General features: G+C 46.3%; 1 pseudogene; it reads right to left on the minus strand.

The window, feature by feature from the left end:
• Positions 1-1,443: 1,443 nt before the first annotated feature.
• Positions 1,444-2,130, minus strand: LOC118519348 (cytoplasmic dynein 2 light intermediate chain 1 pseudogene; annotated as a pseudogene).
• Positions 2,131-11,144: the final 9,014 nt, after the last annotated feature.

Here is an 11,144-nt window from a genome sequence, read left to right on the forward strand (position 1 = left end):
GATATGATAGTAGCCCAGAATAACTGGTGTTATCATTACGACAGTTGCTATTACGGCAGAGGTAAAGCATGCTCAATGAAGACAAACCTTAAAATACAAATAACAACAACAACAACAAAAAAACAGTAAGTACCAAACTAAACATCCATCCCTCAGAAATAATCACAGCTACCATGTTCAGACTTATCAGACCTCTAAACCAGATTTTAATAAGATGTTCCCACTGGCAACTACCCACCCCCACCACCAAAACAACCACCCCAAAACTTGTTAGAGCACCGGGATTTGGGTAGATTGAATGAAAAGTCATAATATACACAATGTACTAGTTTTACCAGATACTGAAGCAAGATACGAAATAATCGTGAAAAAGAACCAAAGGAAAGTAAGGTGCGTGGAAAACCATGCAGAATATTGAAAACTAAAAGTTCACACAGATCAACTAAGGTATGTTCCCCAGTCTCATGCCCCCCACACCCGCCCCGACACACAACCATGAAGCAGTGAAAAACTATGTCTACGTTAGTTTTATGCTGTGCGTAACCAACTCCTGCAAATTTACGGGATTAAATTTCTGGAGGTCAGTGGTCTGAGCAAGGGTTAGCAGAGTCTCATTACAGCTCAGCTCGGAGACCAGAGTCTCATCATCCGATCAGACCTCATCAGCTCTCGAGCCCGAAGTCCAAAGTGTCACCATGGATTACCACCTAAATCCAGACCCAGTGAGGCTCCTGGGTGCAGCCCATTATGTGTAGCTCCTAAGCCACAGCTGTTTTCCATCTGTGGACTAGAACTTAGAGCCATGTGTCCCCAGTGCCCCACAGGCAGAAGACAATTGCTGGGGACGTCCTGGTTCAAGGAGGAGGATGGTAAAAAGGAGCTCACTGGCCCATGGTCGTTCTGAAATCCAGCTGGGAACACAGGGGCTCTGGGGTAGGCTTCTCCCTGGCTCTCAGCTCTCTGGGCTCTGCGTCCCATCTGCCAAGCCATCATTGCTTCTAGGCAGCACAATCTTACCACTGAGTGGTTTCACCAGTCTGCTTCCTGCTAGTAGAATGTAGGATTCCAGTAGCCTCCTGTCCTCCTGTCCCTTCTCTCTCCTTAGAGTCCAAGTTGGCTGTGTTTGTGATGAAACAATTTTCTAAAGATCTTTGTGGGTTTTCCATGGATTATACCCCATTAGACAAGAGCCACATCCACAGATCTTTCCAAGATAATTCCAACTCCATCTCTGGCACCTGCTCAGGTCCTTAAGCCTCCTGACAGGAACACACACTTCATCTCTTTCAAGAGACCTTTGTGTCTCTTTCAAGAGACCTTTGCGGGTGTGGCCGATCACATGCTCAGGCTTTTCTTTTTTTTTTTCCTTGTTTTGCTCTCACTGAGGTTTTATTAAATTGCTATAATTCTCCAGTGAACAAGTTCATCTACGTCAAACGAATTTCAAATCATGCATAAAAATCTAAGGAAATTGTTTGTGATGTTATCTTTATGTATGGGGCTAAGGATTCTAGGAATAATCCCAACAGCAACTCACTGGATGGTCCTTCTGCATGTTACTCCATATCTTCTGTCTCATTTCAGACTCTCCTTTAGAATTTGTCTTCCCCAGTTTCATTATCATTTTATCTACGTGGCTTTTTGTGGCTTGCAACAGAATTTCCATGGTGGGCCAAAGGTCATTAGGTTTGGAAAGATCCCAAACAAGAACAATAGAAAATGTCTGTAAGGTACCACTCGTGATTGGTATGCTGATTAAGTCCAATAAAGCGGTTCCTCCACCTAGTTCCCAAAAGTGAGCGGTATCTTTTGGTATATCACGCCCTTCTGCTCTTCTTCCGCACGTATGTTACAAAGCTGAGGTTGGTTTTGGTGGCTCATCCCTGTCAAGACCCCTTAGAATAATAGTAGTCTTTCTCCCATTTTTACTTCCAATGAAGAAAACAGATTTTTCTCCAATTTCAAGTCCATCACCTTCACTTCCACTACTTCCACGTATTTCCACTTTGGCTTTTGTGATTTCCCAGAGAGTTTCACTGGGCATCGTGGCTCGACAGCCCCAGCGTCATGGGCTCAACGTTTGGGGCCAGCTTAAAATCAGGACGCCAGCGAGCTCCGAGACCTGCCGGATTGTGCGGGTGCTCAGACTTTTCCTGACGCAAGTTTCCAGCAGTTAGTTCTCACAGTTACGATCCTTTGACCTCTGGAGAGGCTGAGAACTTCCAGAATCACCCGGTTCTGGCTCCTTCCAACAAGTTCGTCCTTCGATGCCTCACTCCCTCTTTCATCTCACTGTCGGCAGCAAGAAGAAACCAGGACGCACCTTCCACATTCTGCTCTCGCAAATCTCCTTAGCTGCTCAACCAAGCCCACTGCTTGCAAGTCCTTCTGCACACATCACTTCAGGATGCGATGCTGTCAAGGTCTCTGCCAGCACATAACAAGGACCCCCTTCCCTAGTTTCTGATCACACGAGCCTCACCTCCTTCTGAGCCATCACCTACGTGTCCTCAAAGTCCAGATTCTGCCAAGAGCCCGCCCCACACATCCTCGGCTTTCTGCAAGATGTTTCTCAAAATCCTTCCACCCTCTGTCCACAGTGCATTTCCAGAAGGACTCACACAATTCTAGCCCCTCGCGTCCAGGTGCTTCTCTATTTATGACAAACTACACAAACTTCCTGCCTTAAAATAACACCAGTTTGTTATCTCACAGTTTCTGTAAGGGAGAAACCTAGACGCATAGTCAGGGAGTGACCTCGTGGGTCGACACGCAGCCCCGAGGCTCGATGCTGGAGAACACACGCTCCTTTGCAGCACGCATTCACAAAAACTGGCCAAAACTGGCCATTATTAGTTGACAGAGAAAATACCAACTTTCAAAAAGGAGAAACTTTACAAACACATCCTGAGATCACAAAATGATGAAGCTAGGATTTACTAACAAAAGCCAGACATACTGATCCTTCCATCTGAAAATTAAGAAACCCCCATTAAATCACCCTGCGTGAAAGGGGAAATACAAACTGTAAAAATGATAAAAATGAAAATACTACATATTGGAATATGTGGTATGAATATAGAGCAGCGGTCAGAGGAAATGATAAACACTTTTATCAACAGAAAGGAAAGTATAAAAATAAATGAATTAAAATCCCACATCCAAAAAAAACGAGAAGAAGAAGAAGAAGAGGTAACAAAGTAAACAAACAAAAAAAACAAGGCTCAAGGAGGAAATAACAAAAGCAAAAAGGCAGAAACTAATTAGAAGGAGAGTTTAAAAAAAAAATTAATAAATTAAATCATGTTTTTAAATTAACAAAACAGACAAACCAAAAGCCAACTTAATTAAGAGGGAAGGGAGAAATCAGACTTAAATAAGAAATGATATGTGGAAAATAACCTTTGAAAGAGCAGAATTTTCTTTAAAAATGAGGCTGTTTTGCAAATCTTTATACAAGTAAGCGTGAAAATCCCAACCAAATGGAAATTTACTAGAGAATTGTAAATTACCAAAATGGCCCCATTAGATTTATAAACCAAAATGGACCCTTTAGAGTTATAAACAGAGAAATGTATTAAGGAACCGTCTCCAAAATAGCACAGGTCCAAATGGCTTCTGAAGGGAATTCTAGCAAAACTTCCAGGACCAGGCGGTTGTGATGCTCTATAAATAATCCCAGAGCACTGGAAGAAAAGAAAAGACAAGCTCCTAAATCCTTCTGTGAAGAAGTATAACACTGACCTAACCAGAGAAGGACCCTGCAAAGGAGCAAAACTGCAGACAAGTATCACCCCCGAATATCCAGGCACCATGTCTCCGCAAAACCTGAGAGAGCAGAATCCAACACCACATTCAGAAAATAATATGCCACAACCAAGTAGAATGTGCAATATTGATTCTATACTGGGGAATCCTTATATATCATACAATATATTAATCACTCTAGGAAAAGTATGTAATTATCTCAGTAGGTGTTGAGAACAACCTTGTCAAAATTCAACCTCTACTCATGATTAAAAAAAAAAAAACCTCGCAAGAATAGAAGAATAAGAAATGAGGGATACATCCTTAACATGACAGAATATGCATACTGAAGCTGAAAAACCAGTTTATTTGGTGGGGAAAATTTAGAGGAATTTCCAGTAATATCAAGAACAAGGCAAGAAAATTCACTCTCCCTGTCACTACTCAATGCAATCAACAAGTGAAACCAAGAGCCTTCACAAACACAAGCAATACAAGTTAAGAACATATAATGATGGAGAAAATGCCATTTAAAATAGCAGGAAAGAGGCAGAAATACTTCAGAATAAAGTCAGCAAGAAAAGTGCAAAACCTATAAAAAGAAAATGTTTAAAAACTTTGCAAACTACTGAAAAACACAAAAGTATACTTGAACATATAAAAGGCACCCTCTTTATTATTTTTTTATTTTTTTATATATTTTTAAAAAAATTTTATTATGTTATGTTGGTCACCATACAATATATCATTGAAAAGGCACCCTTTTTAATTAGATAGGTTGAGCCAGCATTATAAAGATGTCATTCTCCCTAAAATAATTTGTAAATTAATTGGAATCTTAGTAAAATATTTTAATGCTGATATCAAAATTCATGAAACCAACATTCAAGAATAAGCAGGAAAACACTGAAAAGGGAAAACCCCAAGGGGAGCCAGCCCTCACGGATATCAACAGATCCCATGAAATCTCAGTAACTAAAACGGTGAAGTATTATTGAATAAACAAGTAGACCAGTGAAATAAAATAAACAGAATTAAACTCAACTGCATGTAGAAATGTTGTATATGACAAAGGTAGCATCTCAATCATAGGGGTAAATGTGAACTCTTTATTGGTGCTGGGACAGCTGAGTAGCCATCAGAAAAAAAAAAATTAAATGTCTCACACCATACAGAAGACAAAATCGGGTGCTTGGGGGGCTCGGTCAGTTAAGCATCTGCCTTCGGCTCAGGTCATGATCCCAGGGTCCTGGGATCGAGTCCCCCATCGGGCTCCCTGCTCAGCGGGGAGCCTGCTTCTCCCTCTGCCCCTCCCCCCACTCGTTCTCTCAATCTCTTTCTCTCTCTCTCTTTCCCTCTCTCAAATAAATAAATAAAATCTTTTAAAAAAAAAAGAAGACACAATCCACATGGCTCGGGAATCCTAATGCACAAATTGAAAGCACACAAGCGTGAGGAGAAAACATCCATGAATTCCTCTTGGTGTAGGGGAAGATTTCTTAATGGGACTCGAAACGCAGAGGCAATAAAAGACTAATAAAATAATAATTAAAATAAGAAGTTAAAATTTAAAAAAAATTCTTGAAGAGAAACACCATTGACAACAAGTGACGTGTTGGATAATAGTCCATTGTATGAATAAACCAACTCTTCCTGGGCGCCTGGGTGGCTCAGTCCTTAAGCGTCTGCCTTCAGCTCAGGTCATGATCCCAGGGTCCTGGGGTCGAGCCCCACATCGGGCTCCCTGCTCAGTCCCGGCTTCTCCCTCTGCCTCTGTCGCTCCCCCTGCCCGTGCTCTCTCCTCTCTCTCTCAAATAAATAAATAAAATCTTAAAACAAACAAACAACTCTTCCTTATCCATTCATCCATCGGCGGACACTGGGCTGGTCCCGCCTCTTGGCTGTTGTGAATCGTGATGCTGTGAACATGTGTATGCCGTTATCTCTCTGAGATCCTCATTTCAATTCTTTTGGATAAATACCCGGAGGTGAGACTGCGGGTTCCGTGTGGAATCTGAAATAGCCAAACTCGTGGAGACGGAGTAGAATGGGAGTTGGCGGGGTTGGGGGAGGGGAAGGGGCGGGGTTGCTCGGTGGGTATAAAGTTTCACTGATGCCAGATGAGTAAACCCTGGAGATCGACCACACAACCCAGTGTTGTACACTTAAACGTTTGTTAATGGGCTTGATCCGACGTTCATTGTTTTTACAATTATAAAAAAGAAAGAAAGAATAAGGCAGTGATCAGCATGACAAATACGCCCCAGGGGGAGATCTAGGAGGACTTAAGGATGACCGTGGACAGTCACCAGGGGTCTCCTGTTGACCTCAAGGGGACAATTCCAGTGGGAAGCAGCCAGCTTAGACACCGGGGGCTCTAGGGAGGCTGGGATGGTGATGTGCACGGGGTGTTATATGCAACTAGTGAATCGTTGAACACTACAGCAAAAACTAATGATTTACTGTATGTTGGTTAATTGAACATAATAAAAACAAAGAAGGATGGTAAGTAAGGGAAATTCTTAAGGATGGTTGCTCCAAAGAATCAACAGAAGAGTGAATAGTCAGAATAGGGAATAGTGAGAATAGGGAATAGGGAATAATTAGAATAGTCAATAGTGAGAATGGGGAATAGTGAGAATAGGGAATAGTGAGAGTAGGGAAGAGTGAGAATAGGGAAGAGTGAGAGTAGGGAATAGTGAGAATAGGGAAGAGTGAGAATAGGGAATAGTGAGAATAGTCAATAGGGAGAATAGGGAAGAGTGAGAATAGTCAATAGGGAGAATAGGGAAGAGTGAGAATAGGGAAGTGGCCGCTGGAGAGGTTTGTGGCTCGGTGGTCCTCTCCTCCCCTTTACTCAGTAACACAGAAGAAATGACAGCCGTGCTTGAGGTCCTGCAGGTGAGTTACTATGTAGGTCCAACCACCGCAGGACCCCCTCCCCAACGAGGCTCATGGTGGGATCCCAAGGACAGGAATGGCGAGTGTAGGCTCAAGGAGCTGTGGTTACTTCCGTAAGTTCTCCCAGACACTGGGGCATTGCTCTCAGAACCTGAAAGGAGGGTGTGACCCGTGAAGGCAGGGAGATGTCCCCTTCGCTCTGCTTTCTGACCGACCGGCCTTGGAACCTTGAAGGTTCCATAGCCCTAGAGGAGTGAAGGCCTCTAGGCACAGCAGCAGTGACGCTCAGGTAGAAGCCTTAAGAGTAAGTGTCCCTCCCGGGTGGCACTTCCACGACACCTGGTTGAAATGGCCACGGTGCCCAGCACAGGAAGTTGCTCACAGGATGAGCCGGGACCCAGCCGAGCTGCCGTACCTAATGGGGACCTCAGAAGCAGTCACGGGGATGGAGGTCCCTCATCCATCCCAGGGCCTGGAGATGCCACCGGGTGGTGGCGAGGGGCAAACCGGTTGACACTTCATTCCCTTGACACCGTGGGCCTCCCTGGGGTCTGGCGAAGCCCATTCATCATTCAGCCTCAGAGGTTCCCCGAGCCACAGTTTCTCCTTCTGTGTGACCACCTCTGCAAGCGCAAGTCAGTCTGTTCAAACTGGCTGATCACCCGGGGAGTTTCCAACCTTGGACCCTTGGCTTGAGCCCAGACCCAGTGCGGCGCCCAGAAAGCTCACTGCAGAATGAGGGGGCCCCCGGGTGAGGAAGCCTGTTCCGTGTGTAGAACTGGGTGCCTGGACCAGAGGGGAAAGCTCTGAGCCCTCATCCCTCTGACTTCCAGGTTTCGGGGTCACAGGAACAGCATCAGCGTCCGTCAGGACCGCCCACCCCACTGGGCAGGGAGCTGGAACAGAGTTTGGAAGCTGCCCTGCCGCGTTCCTTCTGCGTGCCCTCGGGGTTACCATGGTGAGAACAGCCGCCAGCTGTGAGGACCACGGCCCTGCCTGTGGGGCCAGGAGCCGGCCATCAGGTGTGTGCACCCAGCCCGGTTCACCTTCTGGAACGTTCTCGGAGAGTAGAGTCCGAGTTCATTCTCCTGGGATGGAACGGCACAAGGCTCAGGATGGCGGGGAAGAGTTTTTTTAAATGTAAACAACTTGAACTGACCAACAATAAATGCGCGTTTGCTACAAATATTTTCCTTGCTTTGCGGAGAGGACCCAAGTTCCTCCAGCTGACAAGCCAGCCCGGCCCCCAGAGCCACCCACCCCCACTGTCCCATTCCCCTGGCAAGTCACAGCTCCTCACAGGCCTGGTCTGCACGCCTAGCTGGCCCCGCGGGAACTGGGGACACCGCCCCCAGGCCACGGCCACCAGCCCCGCGCTGTCACCTGACCCAGGTCTGAAGTCCCCTGCAGGGCGCCCGGGGGAGTGGAGGGTGGGTGGATGGTCTCCCGAGACTTTGTAGAAAAATCTCCCCTCCCTGCCGCCTTCCAATCAAGGGTTCTTTTCTTCGCTAAGCATCCCCGACCCAAGACACGTTTACCAGGAGGCTCGAGTTCTCCGTTTGCTAAAACTCTATGTGAACGTGAACTCTGCTGCCTGGCAGAAAGGCTTGCAGGCAGAAATCCCTAAACACACGAAGGAGGAGGAGGCCCTGTGGCTGCAGGGTCACGGGGGGGGCCTCGTTCGGAGACTTTGCCCCTGGAGCTTTTGTGCTGGCCAGAACCGCAGCTGCTGATCCCAGAAACCTCGAGGGAGAAGTTAAAGCAGGAGAATAAAGGTGACCTTTCCGGATGGACTTCTACCCCAGATGCCTCTCTGGAAAAACAGGGAGATAGAATCCCGCTGTGGCGCAGCGTGCACCTCGATTCTGGGAAACGTGCTCCAAAGGGGTCGTAGTCATGTCAGTACAGAAACATCCAGACAGCACGGGTCTGCTCCCTGTGCCGAGACCATCGCCTCTCCTTGGTCATTGTGAGGGGTTTTAAACGTGGGTGGAAGACGATGGCTTATGATTGGTTGGGTGCGGGGCGTATGAAGGGAGAACGCAGGACTCCAGAGACGAGGGTGACCAACTAGCTGCCCTTGGGACTTCTGCTGTCCAGCGGTACAAGGGGCTGGAGGCAGAACCTCTGGAGGAACTGGTCTAAATAAATTAATAACCCTAAACTAAAAGGAATCGCACAACCAGTGTGCATGGAAGCCCAGCTCCCCGGGTCCCCACGCCAACCTTCGGAAGGAGGGAACAGCAACCCCTAGGGGAAATGGGGCCACCAGGAGGTTAAGGACGCAAGGGAAGTGTGTGACCGCTCAGAGGTCACTGTCAGCAGAAGCATGTGAAGAGGCCAGGCATGGCATGTCTGTGTCCCCTGCGTGGTTCGGAAGACACGGACCCTGCACGTAGGGGACAGGTGTGTTTCGGGCACAGGAAACTGTTCTCAGCTCCAGGACAAGGGGTCTGTCCGGCCCTCTCTTCACTCATCAGGAGACCTCAGGACCCGGTAGTCTGAGTGGGGGCAGGGCAGGCAGAGCCAGGGGACCGAGCAGGGACAATCGCCCAGGTCCCCATGAGAGGCGGAGGACGAGACACTTGTTTGAAGACCTTGCTCGCCGGGAGGAGCACGTACGAAGCTGATGGTTTAGGCCTCAAGGGCCGGTGGCTTGTCCTGGTCTTGAGGACACCCATTGGAGACACGAGGTCAGGGGTGCGTGAGTGGCTGGGCGTGTGACCCTGGGCCTCCAGGGACAGCCACAGCTTCAGATGGAGTGCCGAGAGGCAGTCGTGCGTTTCTGGCATTGAAGCGGGGCGTGGAGGAGGTGGTCTGCCAGGCGCACAGATCGACGAGAGAGAAATGAGAGGAACAAGGGGAGGGCACTGTGGCCCAGAAGCCAAGGGAAAAACAAAAGTGTTTTAAACAGGAGAGACGTCATCTCGGGTGATGGAGTGTAAGTAATAGAATTGACCCATGGATTTTAATAGATCGTATGATGTTCACTGACTTTGGGCAAATTACACCAACTGGCAGAAAGGAGAAGGATCATTTTTCATCATTTCTAATGCTTTCCTTAACTTCTAAATATTTTAACTTGGTGCTGGTAGCTCTTCTTGTGTTCACTTCATGGCCTCATTTATTCTGGGGACATTTTCTGAATTTCAAAATATCCTAACCATTGAAGGATGCAAACATTGAGCAATGAGAAAATAAAGCTAGAATGATACAGTTTCACTCTTATAAACGTTTTATCACAGTGAGAAAATTGTATCTCTATTCTAATTACAGAACATATAACCTGGATTAGAAAGAATTTTGGCTATGAATGTGCATTTGGGGTTTAATAGTTACAATTCAGTTTCCGAATATCTTCTGGGATTCCATGGTATTTATTATTCCTTATCCTTGGGGTTACCTGGTGCTATAGGATGCATTGTATCCCCCCCTCAAAATTCATATTTTGGAGCCCTAACCCTCGATGGGACTGTATTTGGACAAAGGGCCTCTAAAAAGGTAGTTAAGGTAAAATGGGGTCACTAGGGTGGGCTCTGCTCCATTATGACTGGCGTCCTTCTAAGAAGAGGACATCAGGATACAGACACAGAGGGAAGATGCTGTGAGGACGTGGGGAGGAGAGAGCTGTCTATACACCAAGAAGAAAGGCGTCAGGAGAAACCAGCCCCGCCCACACCTGGATCTTGAACTTGCATCCAACGGAACTGGGAGAAATAAACGTCTGTTGTCCAAGCCACCCTGCTGATGGTATTTTGCTATGGCCGCCCCAGCAGACTAAGACAACTAAGAGTAAGACAATAATTCCAATCTTGGACCCCCCCATCAACAATTTGTAAGGTATTCTCTATTCAGCAAAAATATTTTTATTTTGTAAATCTGCTGCTGTTATTCATTTCATCAGTTCACTCAACAAAGATATTGACAAATAATTATAGGGCACTGATGGCGTGCCAGGCGATTTTCTAGGTGCTGGAGATACGGAAGGGAGCCAAGCGGATGTGGAGCATGCCTCTGTGCACATGGGAAACAAATAAGGAGAAAGAGAAGGTGACTTCTTTAAGGTCACATGTCCGCTTACCCGGAGAGCTGGAGTTCAAATCCAGGATTCTGATTTCTAGCCCCGTGCTCTTTCTATTTCATCCAATCTCCTTTCCATGCCTGGAGAAGGATTTCCACCGACAGTTGTTCAAACTTTATCCCCCTGTAAACCCAAGGACCAGAAATTCCACTGATGGAAACACATTTACTCAAATTATTTTTACGGATAGCCTCAGCCACCATGCAATATATAAAAAATCATTTTATAAATTGTTTTGGAAGTTTTATTTGGAAAAATAGAAGGATGAAATTCTGTCTCCCTGGAAGAGTTGTCATACTTCCTCTTTTCACGTAATTAAAAAAATGTATGTATGGGTAGGTACGCCTTTTGCTTTGATTTTCATGAAGCTTGAAGCCAAGTTTTAGAACCACTTACAGAGAATACAACTTATTCT

The sequence above is a fragment of the Halichoerus grypus genome, chromosome 12, assembly GCF_964656455.1.
Source record: "Halichoerus grypus chromosome 12, mHalGry1.hap1.1, whole genome shotgun sequence".
NCBI classification, from domain to species: Eukaryota; Metazoa; Chordata; class Mammalia; order Carnivora; family Phocidae; genus Halichoerus; species Halichoerus grypus.